The following is a 9,426-nucleotide window of genomic DNA, read 5'->3' as shown; positions in this document are numbered from 1 at the left end:
ATGCCTTCCTTTCCCCTTGAGACAGATTGCTGCTGGGTGGCTTAGCTTTGCGTAATATCCTGGAGGTTTCCATTCTAATTTCATCAGCAGAATATGATGGTAACTGACGAATTCCTGCCTCTATATTAGCAATAATGTCCTCCACAGGAATCTTGGATGGAGTTATTGCAAAATTCCCTCCTTTAGACAGAACAGAAAGTTCTTCCTTAGACAATTCTTTTTCCGATAAATTAATAACCGTTTGGGAATTGTTTGGAATCGCTGTTTCCTGTCGACCCTCTTGTAGACGATCAAACTTGTCCTTCTGCCTATTGGAAGACACTTCTGCACTAATCTCCATAGATCTAAATGTTAAACTGTCCACTTTGTTCCAATGAAAAAACTGCATAGTATTGCTAATAAGTAAATGAAGATTTAGCAGTTGGCCATCACATACCGCCAGTCCTCGTCGTGTCTAATGTATCCGCTCACGTAGTAATGCCAGTTCCATACGAGAATAAATACGGTTAGCTTGTGGCGAATGAAACATTCTTCTCACTTTTAAAAACTTGGGAACTATACCGGTATCACGACAGCGTAGCAGAAAAGTGAGTGAGCAAAGTAGTTGACCTTTCTTCTTGCGTAGGTTCTCCAGTGGTTGTGCGTCGTCTCATCAGCTAGCACTGTGGATTATCGATGAGTGTGAACGGCTCCGTGATTGTCTCTATGTGTCTCCTGTTTTATTGCCCACCGCTCTGTGACTTATGTGTCTTCTCACTGTTTTTGCTGCTTGTGTCTTCTATGGCTGAAGAGCAGCGTAGTGTGCTGCTGACAGCCTGCCTGTTGTACAGGTTTTTTTTAAAAAAAAAAAAAAAACTCCTAGCAGCCAGTCGTCGACTCACCTCGGAAGATGTTCTCCGCAGTTGAGAACGAAACGTCAGGGAGAAGAAGTTCTACAGATCGACCACGGCAACTTAGCCCGGAATAGTTTACTGATAAAGACGCCGGCCGTGAAAGCCTACATGGAATGAAAGGTGGTTTCATTCATGTATGGAGCGTGGAAGAATGATTGTCTGAATTTGTCTGAATGCCTCTGTGTGAGCAGTAATCATTCTAATCTTATCTTCACGACCTCTGTGAGAGCAATATGTGGGGGGTTGTAGTATATCCCTAGAGTAATCATTTAAAGACAGTTCTTGAAACTTTGCTAATACACTTTCTTGGGATAGTTTACAACTGTCTTCAACAGTCTGCCATTTCAGTTCCTTCAGTATCTCTGTGACACTCCCATGGATTAAGCAAATCTGTGACCATGCTGCCTTTCTTTGTATACATTCAATGTCTCCTGCTAGTCTTATCTGGTACAAGTCCCACACACTTTAGCAATAGTCTAGGGGGGGTCACACGAATGACTTGTAAGCATCTCTTTAGTAGACTGATTGCACTTCCCCATTATTATACCAATAAACCAAAGTCTACAACCTGCTTTACCCACAACTGAACCTATGTGATCATGCCATTTCATATTCCTACAAAGTGTTACACACAGGTATTTGTGCGAGTTGGCAGATTCCGACAGTGACTCACCAATATTATAGTCACAGGATACTAAGTTTATACATTTCTAAACATTCAGAGCAAGTTGCCAATCACTGCACCATGTTGAAATCTCATCAAGATCTGACTGAATATATATATGCAGCTTCTTTGAAATAGCACTTCATTACAGATAACTGCATCATCTGCAAAAATCCTGATTTACAGGAAGGTCATTAATGGACAAGAACTGCAAGGGCCCCAACACACTTCCCTGGGGCACACTTGAAGTTACTTCTACATCTGATGATGACTCTCCATCCAAGGTAACATGCTGTGTCCTTCCTATCAAAAAGTCCTCAATCCAGTCAAGAATTTCACTTGGTACACCATATGATCATACTTTTCACAGACAGTGTAGGTGTGGAACAGAATCAAATACTGTTAGGAAATCAAGAAACACTATCTACCTGTTGCCTTGATCCAACGCTTTCAGCAAGTTATGTGAGAAAAGTGAGAGTTGGATTTCATATCATCTATGTTTTTGAAAACCATGCTGGTTGATATTGAGAAGGTAGTTCCGTTCGAGATACCTCATTATGTTTGAGCTCAAAATATTTTCTAAGAATCTACAACAAATCGATGTCAAGGCTACTGGATGGTAGTTTTGTCACTCCTACAACCCTTCTTGCAGACAGGTGTGATCTGTAACTTTTTCCAAAAACTGGGTAAGGTTTTTTGGATAGATTACAGTGAGAAGAGAGGATAACTCAGCCACAAATTCAATATTGAATCTGACTGCGATTCCATCGGGGTCTGGAGCTTTGTTTAATGATTTCAACTGTTTCTCAACACAACTGACATTAATACCTATTTCGTTCATTTTTTCAGTGTACGAGGATTGAATTGGGGCAGTTCTGGGTTTTTATTTGCAAAGGAACATTTGAAAATCGAGTTCAGAATTTCTGCTTTTACTTTGCTACCCTCAATTTCAGTTTCTGTCTCACTTGCTAGGGACTGGACACTAACTTTTGTGCCACTAACAGCCCTTACATACGACCAGAATTTATTTGGATTTTGTGAAATGTCATTTGACAATATTCTGCTACAGTAGTCATTGAAGGCTTCATGCGTTGCTCTCTTGACAGCCAAACATGTTTCATCCAGCGTCTCTCAATCTATTATCCTACACTTTGTTTTACACCTATTATGCAGTAATCTATGTTCCTTTAGAAGTTTTCTTTACAGTGACTGTATACCACGGAGGTTCCATCCCATTATGAACTGTTCTACTAGGAACCTATCTACTCAGTGCATGGTCAACTGTTCTTTTCAAGTAGAGGAAGAGCACCTCTACATGCTCCTGACCTGTGCTGAAAGTTTCAAGTTCCTCACTGAGATAAGATATTACTGATTTCTACTTAGTTAACTGAACGCATAATAAGAGGGAAACATTCCACGCAGTAAAATATATCTAAAAACAAAAATGATGTGACTTACCATACGAAAGCGCTGGCAGGTCGATAGACACACAAACAAACACAAACATACACAGAAAATTCTAGCTTTCGCAACCAACGGTTGCTTCATCAGGAAAGAGGGAAAGACGAAAGGATGTGGGTTTTAAGGGAGAGGGTAAGGAGTCATTCCAATCCCGGGAGCGGGAAGACTTACCTTAGGGGGAAAAAAGAACAGGTATACACTTGCACACACACCCATATCCAACCACACATACACACAGACACAAGCAGACATTTGTAAAGGCAAAGAGATTCGGCAGAGATGTCAGTCGAGGCAGAAGTACAGCGGCAAAGATGTTGTTGAATGACAGGTGAGCTATGAGCAGCGGCAACTTGAAATTAGCAGAGGTTGAGGCCTGGCGGATAACGAGAAGAGAGGATATACTGAAGGGCAAGTTCCCATCTCCGGAGTTCTGTCAGGTTCGTGTTAGTGGGAAGTATCCAGATAACCCGGAGGGTGTAACACTGTGCCAAGATGTGCTGGCCGTGCACCAATGCATGTTTAGCCACAGGGTGATCCTCATTACCAACAAACACTGTCTGCCTGTGTCCATTCATGCGAATGGACAGTTTGTTGCTGGTCATTCCCACATAGAAAGCTTCACAGTATAGGCAGGTCAGTTGGTAAGTCACGTGGGTGCCTTCACACGTGGCTCTGCCTTTGATCATGTACACCTTCGGGTTACAGGACTGGAGTAGGTGGTGGTAGGAGGGTGCATGGGACAGGTTTTACACCGGGGGCTGTTACAAGGGTAGGAGCCAGAGGGTAGGGAAGGTGGTTTGGGGATTTCATAGGGAACTAAGAGGTTACGAAGGTTAGGTGGACGGCGGAAAGACACTCTTGGTGGAGTGGGGAGGATTTCTTGAAGGATGGATCTCATTTCAGGGCAGGATTTGAGGAAGTCGTATCCCTGCTGGAGAGCCACATTCAGAGTCTGATCCAGTCCTGGAAAGTATCCTGTTACAAGTGGGGCACTTTTGTGGTTCTTCTGTGGGAGGTTCTGGGTTTGAGGGGATGAGGAAGTGGCTCTGGTTATTTGCTTCTGTACCAGGTCGGGAGGGTATTGCGGGATGCGAAAGCTGTTTTCAGGTTGTTGGTGTAATGGTTCAGGGATTCCGGACTGGAGCAGATTCGTTTGCCACGAAGACCTAGGTTGTAGGGAAGGGACCGTTTGATGTGGAATGGGTGGCAGCTGTCATAGTGGAGGTACTGTTGCTTGTTGGTGGGTTTGATGTGGACGGACGTGTGAAGCTGGCCATTGGACAGATGGAGGTCAACATCAAGGAAAGTGGCATGGGATTTGGAGTAGGACCAGGTGAATCTGATGGAACCAAAGGAGTTGAGGTTGGAGAGGAAATTCTGTAGTTCTTCACTGAGAGTCCAGATCATGAAGATGTCATCAATAAATCTGTACCAAACTTTGGGTTGGCAGGCCTGGGTAACCAAGAAGGCTTCCTCTAAGCGACCCATGAACAGGTTAGCGTACAAGGGGGCCATCCTGGTACCCATGGCTGTTCCCTTTAATTGTTAGTATGTCTGGCCTTCAAAACTGAAGAAGTTGTGAGTCAGGATGAAGCTGGCTAAGGTAATGAGGAAAGAGGTTTTAGGTAGGGTGGCAGGTGATCGGCGTGAAATGAAGTGCTCCATCGCAGTGCGGCCCTGGACGTGCGGGATATTTGTGTATAAGGAAGTGGCATCAATGGTTACAAGGATGGTTTCCAGGGGTAACAGATTGGGTAAGGATTCCAGGCGTTCGAGAAAGTGGTTGGTGTCTTTGATGAAGGATGGGAGACTGCATGTAATGGGTTGAAGGTGTTGATCTACATATGCAGAGATACGTTCTGTGGGGGCTTGGTAACCAGCTACAATGGGGTGGCTGGGATGATCCTTGTAACCATTGATGCCACTTCCTTATACACAAATATTCCGCACGTCCAGGGCCTCGCTGCGATGGAGCACTTCATTTCACGCCAATCACCTGCCACCCTACCTAAAACCTCTTTCCTCATTACCTTAGCCAGCTTCATCCTGACTCACAACTTCTTCACTTTTGAAGGCCAGACACACCAACAATTAAAGGGAACAGCCATGGGTACCAGGATGGCCCCCTTGTACGCTAACCTATTCATGGGTCGCTTAGAGGAAGCCTTCTTGGTTACACAGGCCTGCCAACCCAAAGTTTGGTACAGATTTATTGATGACATCTTCATGATCTGGACTCACAGTGAAGAACTACAGAATTTCCTCTCCAACCTCAACTCCTTTGGTTTCATCAGATTCACCTGGTCCTACTCCAAATCCCATGCCACTTTCCTTGACGTTGACCTCCATCTGTCCAATGGCCAGCTTCACACGTCCGTCCACATCAAACCCACCAACAAGCAACAGTACCTCCATTATGACAGCTGCCACCCATTCCACATCAAACAGTCCCTTCCCTACAGCCTAGGTCTTCGTGGCAAATGAATCTGCTCCAGTCCTGAATCCCTGAACCATTACACCAACAACCTGAAAACAGCTTTCGCATCCCGCAATACCCTCCCGACCTGGTACAGAAGCAAATAACCAGAGCCACTTCCTCATCCCCTCAAACCCAGAACCTCCCACAGAAGAACCACAAAAGTGCCCCACTTGTAACAGGATACTTTCTGGGACTGGATCAGACTCTGAATGTGGCTCTCCAGCAGGGATAAGACTTCCTCAAATCCTGCCCTGAAATGAGATCCATCCTTCATGAAATCCTCCCCACTCCACCAAGCGTGTCTTTCCGCCGTCCACCTAACCTTCGTAACCTCTTAGTTCATCCCTATGAAATCCCCAAACCACCTTCCCTACCCTCTGGCTCCTACCCTTGTAACAGCCCCCGGTGTAAAACCTGTCCCATGCACCCTCCCACCACCACCTCCTCCAGTCCTGTACCCCGGAAGGTGTACACGATCAAAGGCAGAGCCACGTGTGAAAGCACCCACGTGATTTACCAACGAAACTGTCCATTCGCATGAATGGACACAGGTTGGTTGGTTTAAGGATGAAAGGGACCAAACTGCAGAGGTCATCGGTCCCTTTTTCCAAAATACTAAAAATACCCACAGAGATTAAAAAATGTTCATCAGAATAGGAGACAGACGACACAGAACACAAGAAACGTAGACAAGGACCAGACAAAACGAAATAAAATCACACGGAGTGCGACGGTGGTCAGCCGACCATAGGAACAAAAAAAAGGAAAAGTCAACCACCGAGAACACATTAAAAACTGAGTTTAAAACCGTAGGCCAAAGGCCAAAATCAACAAATAAAACACACGCATTTATATTAAGCGATGAAATCCCCCTGCCTGAATAAAACGCAAAACTAAGTCCGCTATGGCAGAGTCGTCAGTTAAAAGCGCAGGGAGCTTATCAGGCAGCGCAAAAGTCTGCCTGAGCACAGTTAAAAGGGTGCACTCCAACAGAATATGGACCACCGTCAAGGACGCCCCACAACGACAAAGAGGTGGATCCTCACGACACAGTAAATAACTGTGCGTCAGTCGGGTGTGGCCAATGCGGAGCCGACAAACGACGACTGAGTCCCTGCGGGTGGCTCGCAGGGATGACCGCCAAACAGTCGTCGTCTCCTTGATACGACGGAGTTTGTTTGGCACGGGCAGGTTGCGCCTTTCAGTGTCCCAGAAATCGAAAACTTTGCGGCGTAATAGTGCCCGCAAATCAGTCGTCGGGAGGCCAATCTCCAGAGGTGGTTTACTGGTGGCCTCTTTCGCCAGGCGGTCAACATTCTCATTGCCGGGGATCCCAACATGGCCTGGGGTCCACACAAAGACCACAGAGCGGCCGCTACGTGCAAGAGTATGCAGGGACTCATGGACAGCCATCACCAGACGAAAACGAGGGAAATACTGGTCGAGAGCTCGTAAACTGCTCAGGGAATTGCTACAGATAACGAAGGACTCACCTGAGCAGGAGCGGATATACTCTAGGGCACAAAAGATGGCGACCAGCTCAGCTGTGTAAACGCTGCAGCCATCCAGCAAGGAACGTTGTTCAGAATGGTCCCCTAGAGTAAGCGCATATCCGACACGACCAGCAACCATCGAACCATCAGTGTATACAACGCCAGAGCCCTGATACGTGGCCAAGATGGAATAAAAACGGCGGCGGAAGGCCTCTGGAGGGGCGGAGTCCTTTGGGCCCTGTGCCAAGTCAAGCCGAAGGCAAGGGCGAGGAACACACCATGGGGGTGTCCGCAAAGTGGCCCGGAAAGGAGGTGGAACTGTAAAAACCCTAAGCCCGGAGAGAAGCTCTTTGACGCGGACCGCGAGCGTACAACCTGACCGCGGCCGATGTTCAGGAAGATTGACAACCGATTGCGGGAACAGGAGACGATAGTTTGGATGCCCGGGCAAGCTAAAAACATGGGAAGCATAAGAGACCAGTAAATGTTGGCGCCTCAATCGCAGTGGAGGGACACCTGCCTCCACAAGTATGCTGTCCACAGGGCTGGTGCGGAATGCTCCTGTCGCCTGTCGAACCCCACAGTGGTGAACGGGGTCCAGCAGTTGCAACGCTGAGGGCGACGCTGAGCCATACGCCACACACCCATAATCAAGCCGGGACGGCACAAGGGCTTTGTAGAGCTGCAGCAGCGTATTACGATCGGCACCCCAAGTTGTGTTGCTGAGGCAGTGAAGGGCATTCAGATGCTGCCAGCACTGACGCTTGAGCTGACGAATATGTGGAAGCCAAGTAAGCCGGGCATCAAACAGCAATCCCAGAAAATGGTAAGTGTCAACAACCCTGAGCATGGCATCCTGAAGATAGAGCTCAGGGTGGGGATGGACAGTTCGACACCGACAAAAGTGCATAAAACAAGTCTTCGCAGGAGAAAATTGAAACCCATGAGCTAGGGCCCATGCCTGCGCCTTGCGTATGGCTCCCTGCAACCTACGTTCTGCAACACTAATGGTGGAGGAGCTGAACAAGATGCAGAAATCGTCAGCATATAACGTGGGTGATACAGACGACCCTACTGCTGCTGCAAGGCCATTAATGGCCACAAGGAAAAGGGGCACACTCAATACTGAGCCCTGTGGAACGCCGTTCTCCAGGATATGAAGTGAACTATGGGATGTGCCAATTAAAACGCGGAATGTCCGAACAGATAATAAATTCTGAATAAAAATGGGGAGAGAGCCCCGGAGACCCCACCCGTGCAACATGGCGAGTATATGGTGCCGCCACGTCGTGTCATATGTTCTGGAGAGGTCGAAAAAGATGGAGACAAGGTGTTGGCACCTGGAAAAAGCAGTGCGGATTGCAGACTCAAGAAAGACCAAAGTATCGGCGGTGGAACGGCCCTGACGGAAGCCGCTCTGGCACTGAGCCAGAAGACCCGAGACTCGAGCAGCCAACACAGCCGTCGACTCACCATACGTTCCAGTAGCTTGCACAGAGTATTTGTCAAGCTGATGGACCGATAGCTATCCACAGTAAGCGGGTCCTTACCAGGCTTCAGCACCGGAATGATGGTACTTTCTCGCCACTGCGACAGAAAGACACCATCGCTCCATATGCGGTTGAAGATGACAAGAACACATCGCTGACAGTCCGGGGACAGGTGTTTGAGCATCTGATTGTTGACGCCATCTGGCCCAGATGCTGTATCGGGGCACTGTGCCAGGGCACTTTGGAGTTCCCACAAACTAAATGGGGCGTTATACGTCTCAAGGTGGCGAGAAGCAAAAGAAAGCCGTTTGCCTTCCTCCCGGCGTTTAAGCGCGCGAAACGCAGGCGGGTAATTCCCCGACGCAGAGGCCCGAACATAGTGCTGTGCGAAATGCTCGGCGATTGCATCAGCATCGGTGGATACCGCCCCGTTGATGGTAAGCCCTGGGACACCTGTAGAGTGCTGCACTCCAAAGGTGCACCGAATCTTCATCCACACCTGGGAGGGTGAAGTACCTCTCCCAGCACTCCTGTTTCCGCCTCTTGATGAGCCGCCGTGCCTGAGCACGGAGACGTTTGAAGAAAATGAGGTTCTCCAAAGACGGGTGCCGCTTATGTCGCTGAAGAGCCCGCCGACGTTCTTTAATGGCTTCAGCGACCTCCGGAGACCACCAAGGCACTGCCTTTCGCCGGGGGCACCCTAACAAACGAGGAATGGTACGTTCCGCAGAGGAAACAATCGCTGCAGTCAGTGTCTCAACCGCTACATCGATGGTACCGTGGGGGAGAGATGCAACAGTGGCAGCAGAGGAGAATGTTTCCCAGTTTGCCTTGCTAAATGCCCATCTAGGCAGGCGTTCATGGGATCGACACTGGGGTAGTGAAAGGAAGATGGGAAAATGGTCACTACCACACAAGTCGTCATGGACTCTCCAGTGGACCGATG

Source organism: Schistocerca piceifrons, chromosome 3 (assembly GCF_021461385.2).
Source record: "Schistocerca piceifrons isolate TAMUIC-IGC-003096 chromosome 3, iqSchPice1.1, whole genome shotgun sequence".
In the NCBI taxonomy this organism is placed as follows: Eukaryota; Metazoa; Arthropoda; class Insecta; order Orthoptera; family Acrididae; genus Schistocerca; species Schistocerca piceifrons.
This window is presented reverse-complemented; position numbering follows the sequence as displayed.